At 40.0% G+C, this 14,848-nt stretch overlaps 1 protein-coding gene and 1 long non-coding RNA gene across 2 annotated transcripts in view; one reads left to right on the plus strand and one right to left on the minus strand.

Moving 5' to 3' along the window:
- LOC144583534 (uncharacterized) overlaps positions 1 to 14,848 on the minus strand; it is a 252,631-nt gene that overhangs the window by 140,885 nt on the left and 96,898 nt on the right. The window lies entirely within an intron of this gene.
- LOC110090022 (uncharacterized) overlaps positions 4,366 to 14,848 on the plus strand; it is a 306,902-nt gene continuing 296,419 nt past the window's right edge. The window contains exon 1 of the mRNA XM_073003739.2: positions 4,366 to 4,433. The gene's annotated coding sequence lies outside the window, so the exon portion shown is untranslated. The remainder of the gene's footprint in view (positions 4,434 to 14,848) is intronic.

Below are 14,848 nucleotides of genomic sequence, written 5' to 3' on the forward strand. Positions count from 1 at the left end.
CAGATTGTATCAATAAAGAAATCCACAGCGGTTAGTTTGTAAGACCTGAACAGAACTTTCTGGAAAAGACAATATTGGTAAGAAGGGGGTGGGGCAGAAGGAAGAGTGAACAACCTAATGAGATGCTGTTGGTTTGCAAGATCTGAGCAGAACTTTCCCCCTCCACGTTCTTTGCATTTTGATTCCTGCCTTCCCCTTCCATTTTCTTGCAAAGAAAGAAATTTTGGGTTAGGAAAGTGGGGTGTGTGTCTTATACATGGGGGCATCTTATACACAGAAAAATTTGGTATCTTGTTTCTACATGGGGATGTGGGAGCCATCAGGAGCAGACTGTATGCTACATCTAAGCCAAATTTGGTGTTGATCCAAGGTCCAATTACAAAGTTATACGTTTTTGTTTGGGTTGCTTCTATTTTTAGAAGTGCCTTGCAGAATGTTAATTTGCTATGCTGATAATAAGGGTATGATGTGGAGAAGTTGAATCTGTTTCTTTCTTTTTTTCACCCCATCTAAACTTTTCTCATCCCTGGAGTTCACTGAGGCATTGGATTTAGAGTTGAAAAGAGACTTCCATTTTCTTCCTGTTTAGCTATAAACAGAGGAATCATGCCACACAACTCCATGTGCATGAGCCTGCTGCATATTCTCTGTTGTTGATGTCAACTTGGTAGAAGAGGTTTGGTGGCACTTTCTTCAAGTAAAGAACTGTATAATTGCATTTGTTACCCCCATGATGTTCCAAAGTTGAAATCCATGTTGACATAGTCAATATAAGGCTAACAATGAATTGTGATTCATCAAACTAATTAAAGATCACCTAATGCTACCAGCAGGCCAACCTCTCTGGTTTTGTAGTTCTAGTAAAACCCAAGTCAGGAAGTTTGTGAAACTATTTCCTGGCCATCAGTCCCTGGTGGTTGTTCAGTTAGGTGAATAGTTGTGCAGTCCACAGTACCTTTAATTGAAAAGTAATAATTTTTAAATGTGCTTTTTCATAATTCAGAGGGAAAAGCCAAGTGCTTTTCAGTTTTCTATGATTTGAGAATAAAGAATCTCCCTTTGTGTGTTGTAACAGGTTATGCAATATGGAGAAATTTCTTCAGTTTTAAAAATCTGTATGATTAAAAGTCAGAATGGCAATTTAAATAACTTTTAACTGGGCATTCCATCATACTCGTTCCTTGTCTTATTGGTAATAAAAAGCAATCTCACCGCTTTGGGCAACAAACAAAGAAACAGGCGATGAAGGAAGAAAAACAATCAAAATTAAATCTTGAACTTTGTGCAAGCTCATACTAAATTAATAAACAACCTAATTTAAAAACCTTAGAAATACCATCAGCACTCAGACATATGCATCTCACTGTCAGATTGAAATAATTGCTTTTAAAGATATCTGCAATTCATATTTCCAAGCTTTTTTAAATTGTCACTCATTCGTACACTTTTATAAGTACAATAAAATCAAAAGATGAAAGCACACAAATGACATTTGTGTCATTGTGTCACTGACATTTTTCTAGCCAAGAGATAGAAACAGTAAATACTGGCTTTCAATTCAGAGGGAAAAAGTCAACTGTGGTTAAAGGATGATGCAACATATGTATACAGATTTGTGGACTATATAGAGGGAGTGGGTAGAGATATTTTTTAATTTCTTCTTTTGAAGAATATCTGAAGATTTTGTATTATCATAATTACTTTTCTTTTACATAGCGTTGGACTGGGGAAAGATCAGCACCTTCTAAAATAATTTGTAAATAACAATTGAAAGTACAGTGGTACCTCGCTTAACGGGCGCCCCGTTTAACGACAAATCCGCATAGCGACGAATTTTTGCTATCGTTTTTGTGATCGCATTGTGATGTTTCTAATGGGAAAAATCGCTTTGCGATGATCGGTAAGCTATTTTGCTTACCGATTTTCGCATAACGATGATTTCCCAACAGCTGATCGGCGGTTCCAGAATGGCCACTGGATTATAAAAATGGCCACCTGCTGTGTTTTTGCTCAGATTCCTCGCTTACCGGGCACGAAAATGGCCGCCGTATGGAGGATTTTCGCTTAAAGGTGAGTTTTTGCTCATAGGAATGCATTAAACGGGTTTTAATGCATTCCTATGGGCTTTTTATTTTCGCATAGCGACAAAATCGCTTTGCAGTGATTCTTGCTGCACGGATTATCGTCGCTATCCAGGGCACCACTGTATGAGTAAATATGTGGGGACATCTCTTGAAGATCCTGTTAATGTAAAGCAAACATTTTAATGTGGGTTATTAGATTGCCATTTCCCTGCCTGAGAAACGTATATGAATCACTAGAATTTTCCCTGGTATTTTTTAAAAAAAATGCATTCCAGATGACTTTTAAAAAAATCCAAAAAAAAGGTACTGTGTAAGCAGAAGGCTTTGTGGAGCACTGTGATATTTTAATAGGAAATACCTAATGATTGGTGTGTATTTGAAGCACGTTTGAAGTAGGAATGATTATTACTTGCCACTGTCTGGTGGAGAAATAAATAAAGTTATGTCCTTTGCCAGAGTATTTTGCCATGGGGAATATGAAAAGGGCAGGAATATGCCAGGAACTTTGCAGCTAAGCAGTGATGTTTCCCTTTTTGGAAGGTTTAGAATTGAACCCTTAGTACTTGCTAGAGCTGTGCAATCTTAGACACTTATTCAGCAATGGCTACAGATGTGTGTGACTGTTTATTCATGGTTTCCATTAAAAATGTAGTTAGCTAACTGTTTAAATGTTAGCTAATTAAATGATTATTCATCTTGAATATGAGCAATATCTTCATACATTCAGTTTCATCATAGCTCATGCAATTAAATAGGGAGAATGCTCAGAACAGAAAATGAGAAGAGGAAAAACTTCATAGTCCACAAGGAACAAGAAAGCCATCACAGTTCAGTCTGATCTATCTCCTTGAATTCCTTGGTAACCTTGGGCAGATCATTAAATTTTGCATTTTGCTTTCCGTGCCTGCATATTATTGATAGTGTCACGTCCTCAAATGATTACTGTATAATTCTAGCAAGTGGTGACCAGAGATACTGCTTTTGAATAGCAACTTTCTGGTTGTGGAATTCCTTTCTCAGAGGCTTGTCTGGTGCTAATATTGTTAAATGTTCAGCATGAGGCAAAAATGCTTATTAGATTTTTAGTTTTTAAAATGCATTTTTATGTATTGTTATGTTATATTTATGTATATGATATATATAATGTACATATTTATGTACCAACATTTTGTAACCCCCCTGGAGGCTCTGATGAAAGGCAATATTGTAGTTGCTTAATTGTATGTTTAGGACAGTGGTCAGGGAACAGAGGTAAATTACCTCAAATGGGGTAAAAATGAAAATCCTAGGGGTAATGAGGACATGACCCTAACCCCCTTCCCTCCTCCTCCTCCTCTGCCCGGTGGTAGGGTCCCCGGCAGGCCAATCGCCCCCTTCTCCAGCCTGGCTGCAACCAAACTATGGCAGATGACGGCCAGCGGCGTACGGCAGCCGAGGCAGCAGCAGGGCCAGCCATGGCGGAGGTCAAGGCCGGGGTGAGTGGCTGGAGCACCCCAGCCAGGAGGAGCCTCTCCTTCCAGCGCCTCGAGAGGTGGATCGTGGCAGAGGGGGACGTGGCCATGACGGTGGCCTGGGTCAGCCTCAGCCTCCTGGTGCTGGGCCGCTGCCCCACGCCGCATCCCCGGAGGAGCCTGTTGGGCAGCAGCGGCACTCACCTGGCCACGCGGCTTCCTTCAGCAGAGCCTCCACGCTGGCCAACCTGGTGTGGCGGAGCCTCTTGCCCTCCTTGCACCAGCTGTCATGACACTTCAACGGCGAGGTCTGCGGCCGCCCCAGCAAGCAGCTATCAGTGCCTGAGCGGGAGGCGCTGTTGGATGCCCTCGGAGGGTGAGCCACCTGCTGCTCTTCAACAGCTGCTCAGGAGCCAACTGCCAGCGGAAAAAGTGAGCTGCCCCACGGGGCCAAGGACTGAGTGCGGCTCCGCCAGGCGGCAGAGGAGGAAGAGGAGGAAGCAGCGGCCTGGGCGGTGAGGCTTTGGCGGCGGTGCTCAACTGGCCATGTGTGACCAAGATCCTTCCTTTCAAATCAAGGGGGTAATGTCAGCATATATAAATTTTTTAGGGGGTAAAAGGTAAAAAAGTTCCCTGACCCTTTGTTTAGGAGGTTCTGGCACAGAAATGCAAGGAGGTGCGGATTTTCGAGTAGACATGGTCTAGAGGGGCGGGGTAAAAATCAAATAAATAAATAAATAAATAAATAAATAAATAAATAAATAAATAAAGGTGTTGTTTAGTTATGATAGCAACTTCGTTCTTGACAGTTTCTTTCTTTCCTTCCAGCTGTTCTGAGAGCATGTGCTGATGGAGGTGCTAATCGCTTGTATCATATAACAGAAGGAAACCATGAAAGGTACATTCATAATAATTTGTTTTGATAATTTCCTCTCTTTCATCTTTAAAATGAATCTTGAAGAGTGTGTATTTTGACCTTTCTGGAGCATGCTTTGCTCATTTGTGTTTCAGATAGAAGTGCCTATCATACGCAATATGAGACAAGTACCAAGGATGATATCTCCATAACAATTATTGTTCCTCTCTGTTGTGACATGTAGGATCATTTATGTCAACAATGCTTAGGGATCATACAGTCTTTTGATTCTTTTAGCCATGCTATTTTCCATAAGAGGTTTTCATTTGCAAAATGACAGCTTGGCTTTCAAGTTTAGTTGTTAGTATAGTAGCCACAGCTAATCCTTAATGCCTAAACTGGAGTTCTAGTAGTGTTTTGCTAGAAATCCCATCATCAATTTGATTCCTGAATACAGTACAGTGGTGCCCCGCATAGCGACGATAATCCGTGCAGCAAAAATCGCTGCAAAGCGATTTTGTCGCTATGCGAAAATAAAAAGCCCATAGGAATGCATTAAAACCCGTTTAATGCATTCCTATGAGCAAAAACTCACCTTTAAGCGAAAATCCTCCATACGGCGGCCATTTTCATGCCCGGTAAACGAGGAATCCGAGCGAAAACACAGCAGGTGGCCATTTTTATAATCCAGCGGCCATTTTGGAACCACCTATCAGCTGTTGGGAAATCATCGTTATGCGATAATCAGTAAGCGAAACAGCGTACCGATCATCGCAAAGCGATTTTTTACCATTTAAAACATCGCAATGCAAACGCTTTTGCAATCGCAAAATCTTTATCGCTATGTGGATTCATTGTTAAACGAAGCACTCGTTAAGTGAGGCACCACTGTAATTGTTTTCTACTTCCATCAGTAGCAGGTAATGATGTGGAACAAGGTGCAGAGAAATGCTCAATACAATGATGTCACACCACAGAAACATTTTATTGCAGGCTGCTTGGAAGAACTCTCATTGGAGATACAAAGATCTATAGTTCCAGCACTTGATTTAGGTGGTAGTATTACCTCTCTGTCAAGGATTGTTCCTACCTTTTTTAACATTTAATTGTCTTAACAGAGTCCAGTAGAGGAATAGGAAAATTTCTAGTCCTCCAGGTTTTATCACATTCTTATTCCCATTATCAATAGCCAAATGGAGCAGGAGAGAGGAGGAGTTTTCAACAGGTGGATGACCATAGTTTCTCTAGCTATGGCCCAATGAACAACAGAATCTAAGAACCATTTAGAACTAAGTGATTTTGTGCTGACCCACTGAGGCATTATTTCAATTCATATAGAGGAATACAGGTGAAAAGCCACAGGTGTTGTCATCCCAGTACTCTGTTTTGCATAATAGCTCTCAGTGTAGCAATTATGTGAATGATTTGTGGAAAAGAAGTACTATGTCTGTTGGGGGGGGGAACTTTCCCCCTTTGTCGCGCACCCAGTATCCCCTGTTTGTTTTCCCACTCACGGGTTCGCCTTTGGACACGACTTGTTCTTTTCACCCTTTTTCGCTGCCACCAGAGGGTATTACCCTCACTGTACCAATTATGAATCTCAGACTATTGCTGCCAGATATAACAAGGTTTATTTGTGGTTTGGTAGGTAAATTACAGAAGAAAAATCAAGGCTGTTCTTTTATTATTCATTCAATAAATGTGGATTTGATTAAAAGTAAGCTTTCTTGGATACATTCACTTTAATCAAGGTCTCAATATATTCTGTCTATGTATACCTAATTCCTTTTAACTCTTTAATATTCTCTAACACACCAACTTTCCAATATCTTGTCTGAACACTTCACAATCACTTCCTAACTGACTCTCTGTCTCACCCAGTTCTGTTGACTTTGCCCCTTCTGTCCTGCCATAGGCTCCTGCACTAAAGCACTACAATGACTGACAGGAGTGACGTGTGGGCAGTCTGCCACACCCTTATCCCTTCAATAATTCAGCATGTTCTGTGCAATATTGCAGCCTCTAAAACCAGCTTACTTTTTCCTCCCCAGCCATAGTCCTCTCTTTCTCTTCAAAAGTTTGATTTTGTACTATCTTGTGGCATAGAACAAAATTAAAACATCTATATCCTGCTTTCAAAAGAGCTCATATTTTGATCTGAATAGTGGTGGAGGCCCAGCACTGTTGTCTCCAAAACCTGCATAACGATCAAAGCAGACAGTAATTTAAATGCATAGGTAACAACTATGCTTTTTTCTGTTTTACTTTCCTTTAAAATAAGAACAGATAAAATAAAACTAAATCCCACATTTGCAATTTAATCAGGTTTTTAGTCTTTAAAAGTGCTAGAGAACTCTGTTCTTGTTCCTAGAGGGGTTATAAAGCAGTTCCTTCTTTGAAAGATTGTTGGAGTATTTAGGAGAGGAACCATACAAATAATTCCCACTTCATCCTTTGTAGAAGTTGCTGGTTTGCTACAAATGTGACTTCCTAATAGCATTTTTATCTATGGAAGACAGAATCCATTCCTTCCTCTCCCAGGAGTGTGATTGTCCTGTTGAGTATTGATAAGTGCAATAGGAACTTGTTGTGACCTCATGACAGTTCAGAAAAGTTAAATTTATCTCAGCATTTACTTCTGTCATACTATCGTAGCACCATTGAGAGTGTCCTAACCTATGGCATTCTGGCATGGTTTGGGAGTAGCTCTGTAGCAGACAAAAAAGCTCTACAGAGAACCATTAAAATTGCCCAGAATATCATCGGGCTCCAGCTACCAACCCTGGATGACATTTTCACATCCTGCTGTCTGAGGAGGAGACTCTTCCCATCCTGCTTATAACTTTTTTGAACTGTTGCTGTCTGGCAGAAGATATAGAACAATTAAGACTCGGACCACACATTTTCTGAATAGTTTTTATCCCAGAGCTATAATTGCACTTAATAATGAGCTTAAAGACCACTAATAGTGAGTAGTTAGTTGGACTGTGTTACTTGGCCTGCGGTGTAGATGTTTGTATTTTTAGTGGGGACTTTTAGTGGGTCGGGAGTGTTGGGGGATTTTTTAGTGGGTGGGGAGTGTTTGGGGAATTTTATGTGTGTGCATGTGTCTGGTCTCTGGGTGTCTGTGAATTTCATTGTATGGATATACTGTGTATATACTTACAATGACAATAAATAAATAAATAAATAAATAAATAAATAAATAAATAAATAAATAAATAAATAAATAAATAAATAAATAAATAAATAAATAAATAAATAAATAATAAAAGGAATCCAGGTTTTTATCTCTCTTTTATCTGTCACTAGTTCTGTTACTTTAGTGTTGCTGGTTTTGTTGTTAGTCTCCTAGTTATTTGATTATTTCTTTTTATTTATTTAAAATATTTCTATGCTGCCTTTCTCCCCAAAAAGACCCAAGTCTGCTTACATCATTAAAACAGTATTTAAAAGCTAAAACAGTAAGTATAGAAATATTTAAAAAGAATTAAACAAGTGTTACATTAAAATAGTAAAGGTAAAGGTAAAGGTTCCCCTTGACAATTTTTGTCCAGTCGTGTCCGACTCTAGGGGACGGCGCTCATCCCGCTCTTCAAGCCATAGAGCCAGCGTTTGTCTGAAGACAATCTTTCCGTGGTCACATGGCCAGTGTGATTTAGACATGGAACGCTGTTTACCTTCCCACCGAGATGGTACCTATTTATCTACTTACATTTGCATGCTTTCGAACCGCTAGGTTGGCGGGAGCTGAGACAAGCAACGGGCGCTCACTCCGTCGCGTGGATTCGATCTTACGACTGCTTGGTCTTCTGACCCTGCAGCACAGGCTTCTGCGGTTTAGCCCACAGATCAATACTAAAACACATTTAAAACCACAGAGCACAGCAATCCATTTAAAACCTCTCCCAGACCACCAGTCATTAAGAAAAAGCCTGCCTGAAGAGAAAGGTCTTTGCCTGCTTGTGGAAAGACAGTAAAGATGGGGCCAGCCTGGCTTCCCGTGGGTGGGGAGTTCCAGAGTCTGAGAGCAGCAACAGAGAAGACTCTCTCCTGTGTCCCCACCAAGTGCACCTATGAGGATGGTTGGACGGAGAGAAAGGCCTCTCCTGATGATCTTAATGCCCAGGCAAGCTCATAAAGGTAAATGTAGTCTTTGAGATAGCTTGGACCCAAACCATTTAGGGCTTTGTAGGTTAAAACCAGCACTTTGTAGGTTAAAACCAGCACTTTGAATTGTGCCTGGAAATGGATCAGCAGCCAGTGGAGCTGCTGTAACAGGAGTGTTACACGTACCCTGTAACCAGCCCCAGTTAACAAACTGGTAGCAACATTTTGCACCCTTTGAAGTTTCTGAACACTTTCCAAAGGCAATCTCACATAGAGCATGTTACAATAATATATAAGATGTAACTAGAGTGTGTGTCACCGTGGCCAGATCAGACTTCTCAAGAAATGAGTGCAGCTGGCTAGTTTTAACTGTGCAAAGGCACTCCTGACCATCGCTGAAACCTGGGCATCCAGGCACAGAGATGAATCCAGGAACACCCTCAAGTTCTGTGCCTGTGTTTTCAGAGGGAGTATAACCCCATCCAGCATAGGCTGCAACCTTATTCCTTGATTAGTTTTTACTGATCTGTTGTTGAATTTGATTTTATTTGTAGCTAGCCACCTTAGAATACCTCTGGTCTAAACGTGGGACAATAGTACTATAATAATATAATATAATATAATAAAGAGAAGATCCAACTACAAATGGCAACTTTTTTGTTGATTTTTGTTGTTGTTAAAGCATCCAGAGATTCTGATGTTGTGTATATGTGGAGGGGTTCATATCCACTGATTACAATTAGTAAGATTTTCTTGCAGCAAGTGTTTTAGATGCTTGCTACTGTTGACTTTCTCCTTTCTTCTTTAAAGAGTGAGACGGTGATACCTGCAGTGTGGAATATCACTTGTTATATTAAATTTATTTTGTGCAAGAAATGAGTGCACAGTGTTCTATAAAGTCTTTGGTTCTCAGCCTAATATATCAGGAAATGGAATTTGTTTTGGTAGGGAGTAGATTTGTTCAGCAGACATAATGTCTTTAGCATTCAAAAAATTAAAACTCACTACTGCCCAAGATACCAATATTATGCCCAAGGAATAAATGTAATTATGTTAGATGAGTTCTCATAAATGTAAATATATAATTCAGGAAAACTGGATCGTTGCATCACAAATGAATAATCTTAATTACTCTTCACTGACTTGATCCTAAAGTGTTCTTATCTTGAGATTGTATTATATCATCAGAGCCCAATTTTTATACAATAAATTGTGCAAGATTTTGTTATTTGCCTCCTCTAAGCCTGCTGGAAAGATTATTAATTCACTTCTATAACATATTTCCCTCCCCTTCATTTGTCAGTGCACTTTTATTAAAGGCTTGTCCGTGCAGAGAAAACTGACAAATTAATCAGATTTTCTTTATTCTAGTTCACTTTCCTTTTCTTTAACATGTAATTTGTTTTTAAAAATCCAAAGCCCAAATAATCTCATATTTTATGAAATCATGCAAAAATCTGTATGTTAATAAGCCAAGAACAGTTGCTAGCTTATATCATATGATATTCTCTGAAACATGGAACTAACATCACCAGTGCTTATTTACTTATTTATAGCTCACATTATGTCTGTGTACATTTGTCTCCCTTGGTCAGTCTCTTGAGTGTAGGATCTGTGACGCTAACAATATTCTCTATATTAATATTACATCTAGAAGCATGATGAAATTTTGTTTCAATTTATGGCAGGGCACTGGTCAGGATTCTCCATTCTCTCCGTAATATATCACCTTCAGTGCAAGACTGAGAACTCAAATACATTTTTCATAATTCCAACAAGCGGCACTAACATATTTCTGAGCAAATTTAACATCTTTTCCCTTTAGGGAGCTAAACACTCACAGTAAGCACTAAAGGATAGGCTGATTGAACATAAAGATGCAAACAACCCAATTAATGCTACTATTACTGAATTTCATGTAACAAAACTATTGTGCTTTTTTCATGTATGTATGTGTGTGTGTGTGTGTGTGTGTGTGTGTACATATATATATATACACACACATACACACATACACACATGCACATAAATATACACATAGCATAGGCATCCTTCAGTCTCAAGAGACTATGGTAACATGCTCTGAATTGAGGAGTGTCCTCTCCAGAACATGAAGCCCGGGTAAGGTAATATGGAGGATAGGCTGTTACCCAAGCAGCAGATCCCCCCTCTCCACATTGCTGAAATGGTCCAATGGAAAGGCAAGGGCCAATACAACTGGTTCCAGCAATGTCGCAGGAGTTGGCAGAACGACACATGCTGCCTTCGGGACTCCAGCTCCGGAGTCACTAATTAGATGACGAGGCATATGGCTACCTTAAGAGAGTCATATACACATATACACATAAATATACACATATACATACATATATATGTGCGTGCATACACACACACACACACACACACACACACACACACACACACACACACACATATGTAGAATTTTTCCAGGACTGTCTCTCCTTGTGGCAAGAAAAAAAAATTGTTGTCTTATTTACTATTCAACAGTAAAACAATTTCTGATTGCACCCACAATTAGCAACTTTGTATTCCTCTTGACTCTGAATATTTGTCCTTTTATTTTACTGAAAAAGGCATCATCATCCAAAATATCTCTTGCCCATACTTTACATTTTGTGGTGGAAATACTTTGCACCTTAATTATCACCTTTGTTCATCATTTCTGCCATGCTGTGCCACCTAGAATTCCTTATAAGCATGGACTGCCTCATTCTGCCTACTGCTCTTGAGACTGATTTGATGTATGATGAGGGTGGTCACATGAGGTGTTTTCCCCAATATTGAACATTGTGATAGTTCTGGTAGGTGTAGTACAGATTGAAGCTTTACTGCAGTTTCGATCCTACTTTGTGCATACTGGAGGAAGGTATTTGCTGCATTTAAAACCTCTTAAATACTTCTGTACTATTTAATTTATTGTTCTTGTTATTTCATTTGAAAGAGAGAAAAAGAGCTGAAGAGCAGTGACCTATCTCAGGCACCTCAATGTCTGACCAGGAATTTGAACTCAGAGAGTACCTGGTGTAATTTAAATTCTTTGCACTAAACTACTGTCAATGCCTGTTCATGCATTACATTGTTGTACATGCAAAATCTGCTTTCAGTAGGAAATAAAGTGAGGAACAGATTCTCTAGCATGTATATTAAGACCAAAAAATTTACCATTCTCAATACATAGTCAGAAAAATAAATATATAAAAAGATACTGTTGGGTGTAGCTATAGCTTTGTACTTATGAGCACATTGTCAGCAGAATGAAGGCTGGCATTGCTCCCCATTCATTTCAAGTACTGGAAAAAAAGAAACTTTCCTTTTGTTCTTTCATCCTTCTTTCCTTCTTTTTGTGTAGTCTGAATAAATCTTCTCTAGCGGCTAGAAATAAATGGTACTTAACAACTTGTTACATCTTTTAGGAAGATGCTCACTTTTGAAGAACATTAATGGTGACGTTTCAGCTTCAGTGCAGTACTACCTGGGACTTAATGTTGCCCAGATGCGGTTCTTTCACTCTTAGCAGAATTAAGAGCATATCGTAGTTATGGCCTTGCTTATGGGAAGAAATAACCACCCTCAAGATTTAGGTCCTCTTCCACATGGTTTATTATCACTACTTCGTGATGGTACAAAAATAAGTAGAGGAAATAGGAACAAACTGCACAATGTTATTGATTGTAGATTTCCTGGTTGTAAAATGCATGTGAGGAGTAAGATGAAGCTTGGGTAAAATGCAATTAATGTCACATAACTCTCCTTTTCGTGTCTTCCAAAGAGAGTCTTATTATAACTTTAAAGGGCACCAGAGTGCTGGTGTTTGAAACCCGTCTGTCTAAAAGTTCCCATATTAAATCATCCTGACCTTGGCCAGGTAGGAGAACATTGAATTAAATGTTCACTAAGCTTGTAATGTTTATTGTTATGGTTACCAGTAATACACACTAGTAAGATATTTATTTGATTTAAAACACTTTTTATTCTGCCTGTTCCAGGCTTATGGTGGGGCACTATCGGACCCATAAAAACTATCACAGACATTGCATAAAATACCACAATAGTTGAAGAAAGAAATGTTTTGCTGCCTCCTTTTGGTAGATGATGGAAATGGGACATGGTGACGGATTTTCTGCTTTATCCATATAGGAATGTTTGTGCCTCTTAAACTCCGTTTAGAAGTTCACTATATTGTTGAGAAGTTCAGTAATTGGGGGGCTGAATTCAGGACAGAGGACAGGAAAAAGCAAGAGTTAGGATCATAGCCAAGGTCTTTGTCCTCAATGTCTTTCACTTAATTGTGTGGGGCAAAGAGAATGTGACAGAGTCAGAAGTCTCCTGCAGTTCTTCCTTACTCCCTGCCCTACCTCAGTGCCAATAGGACATGTCAGTTTCAAGGAGCGGGCCTAGCAAATGAAGTTATCAAAACTGACATCTACCCAACTCTAACTGGTTATCACCACCACACTGACACATGTCAAGTGTTTGCTACAGAAAGGGAAGCATACTATGACTACCAGAATTCCCTCCCCTTGGCTCAGAGCCGTAAGGTGGCTATTGCCAAATGGGCCCCTAATCTCTGTCTCCCGTAGTGCCTCGACATTGGAAAGATCATCTAGAATTAGGTAATTGTTGACATCAGGCCTCTGTCAGCCCTTGGTATTGGCAGTTGTAGTCTCAGGACCCTGACCACCTGATATGGAATGATGGAGATGGCACAGGTCAGAAGAGTAAGTTCTTTTTAGATTGAGAAACCAAGCCCTCAATGTCAAAGCCAGCCCCAATCTTTGACCCATCTGGTATACTTACCTTGGACTTTTTCAGGCTCCATAGATGTCTAGTTCCCCTAGTGAGGACCCAGCTCCTCTAAAAGATAAGAACAGTCTGCAGTCAGTTGAGGGTAACTTTTCATCCTCAAACAAGGGTGACATTTCATCCTATGAAGCCATCCTTTCAGCCTCTGGCTGTGGCAGACATTTGTTTGTTTGTATTCAAGATGATCTTGCTAGCTTGATAGCTCAGTGATTTAAGTATCTGGCTGCAGAGCCAGTGGTTGGAAGTTCAGTTCGCAGCTGTGCCTCCTGTTAGCAGAGCCAGTCTGTATGGCCTTGGGCAAACGTCACAGTCCCAGGGAGCCCCCAGAAGAAAAGTATGGTAAAACACTTGTGAGTACTCTCTACCTAGGAAATCCTGAAGAGAGTAATCATAAATCAGAATTTACTTGATGGGACATGATGATTACTACTGTTCCTGGTAACTATAATGACAGCATGAAGGGCCAGAGAGTTCTGTGATCTATGACATGATTGGTCCTTCCTCTAGTTCTGCAAATACAAAGTTGCACTACTTCCCAATTTTACATGCTTGACTAAGGTGCTTTTGGACATCCATGTTAACTAAGTATTAGTCTTGCCCATGTTATTTTCATACCCAGCATCAGATGTGGAGAAAGCCTGGCACTTGCTGGACATGTGTAGGCCTTCTAGCTCTCACAGACAGGACCATTTAGATTTTAGATTTTAGAATTTATTTAAACTTTCATTTGTGCTACTGGGCCCTAAAAAGAGTCAGACCATTTTGCCTTATCACCTGTCTATGTATATTGTGGCCACTATTGACTTTACATACCAGTTGGCTGGTCAGCCATTGCCTGAGTGGCCATTCTACCAGGGTTGTGGCCACTTCTATGGCATTCCTGAGAGATGTGCAGCTGCCATGTGTTCCCAGCTGTCAATGTTTTGAAGTACTGTCGTCTGGACATGAGAGCTAAGCTGGAGGCTTCTTTTGGAAGAGCTGTCCTTTCATCTCTCTTGGCATAACCAATTAGGATGTAAGTTTGCTATTCACCCAATGTGTGATTCAGAGAGACCACAATAAAGTAGGACAGGCTATTTACCTGTAGCTGTGGTTCTTCAAGTGGTCATCTGTGTGATCTGCTCTTCTTGTGTCAGGAGCTTATGATGGGGAACTGAGGGAGGATTGTCTGCTAGGGAAAGACAGTGAGGTTTTGGTCTTACAAAGTCCTAGACGTTTTCGAGGATTATAGCACAAGTACTAAGAGACCCCAATGTGTGAATTCATAATGACCATTGAAGAACTACAGTTACAAGAAAGTGGCCTGAAGACTGACTGTGGACCTTACTACCATTTTCCTGGATTCTTTGGCTCATGCTCTGTCAATCTCTTTGCGTGTGTGTGTGTGCGTGTGTGTGCGCGCGCGCGAGCATGCATATATACATGTATTCATGTACTTGTGCATATATATATTTATTTACAAATATTTATAAACTTGGATTTGAAATTTGCACAGCAACAATGTAACACATACAGCATATAAA

This window comes from Pogona vitticeps, chromosome 6 (genome assembly GCF_051106095.1).
Source record: "Pogona vitticeps strain Pit_001003342236 chromosome 6, PviZW2.1, whole genome shotgun sequence".
Lineage (NCBI taxonomy): Eukaryota > Metazoa > Chordata > Lepidosauria > Squamata > Agamidae > Pogona > Pogona vitticeps.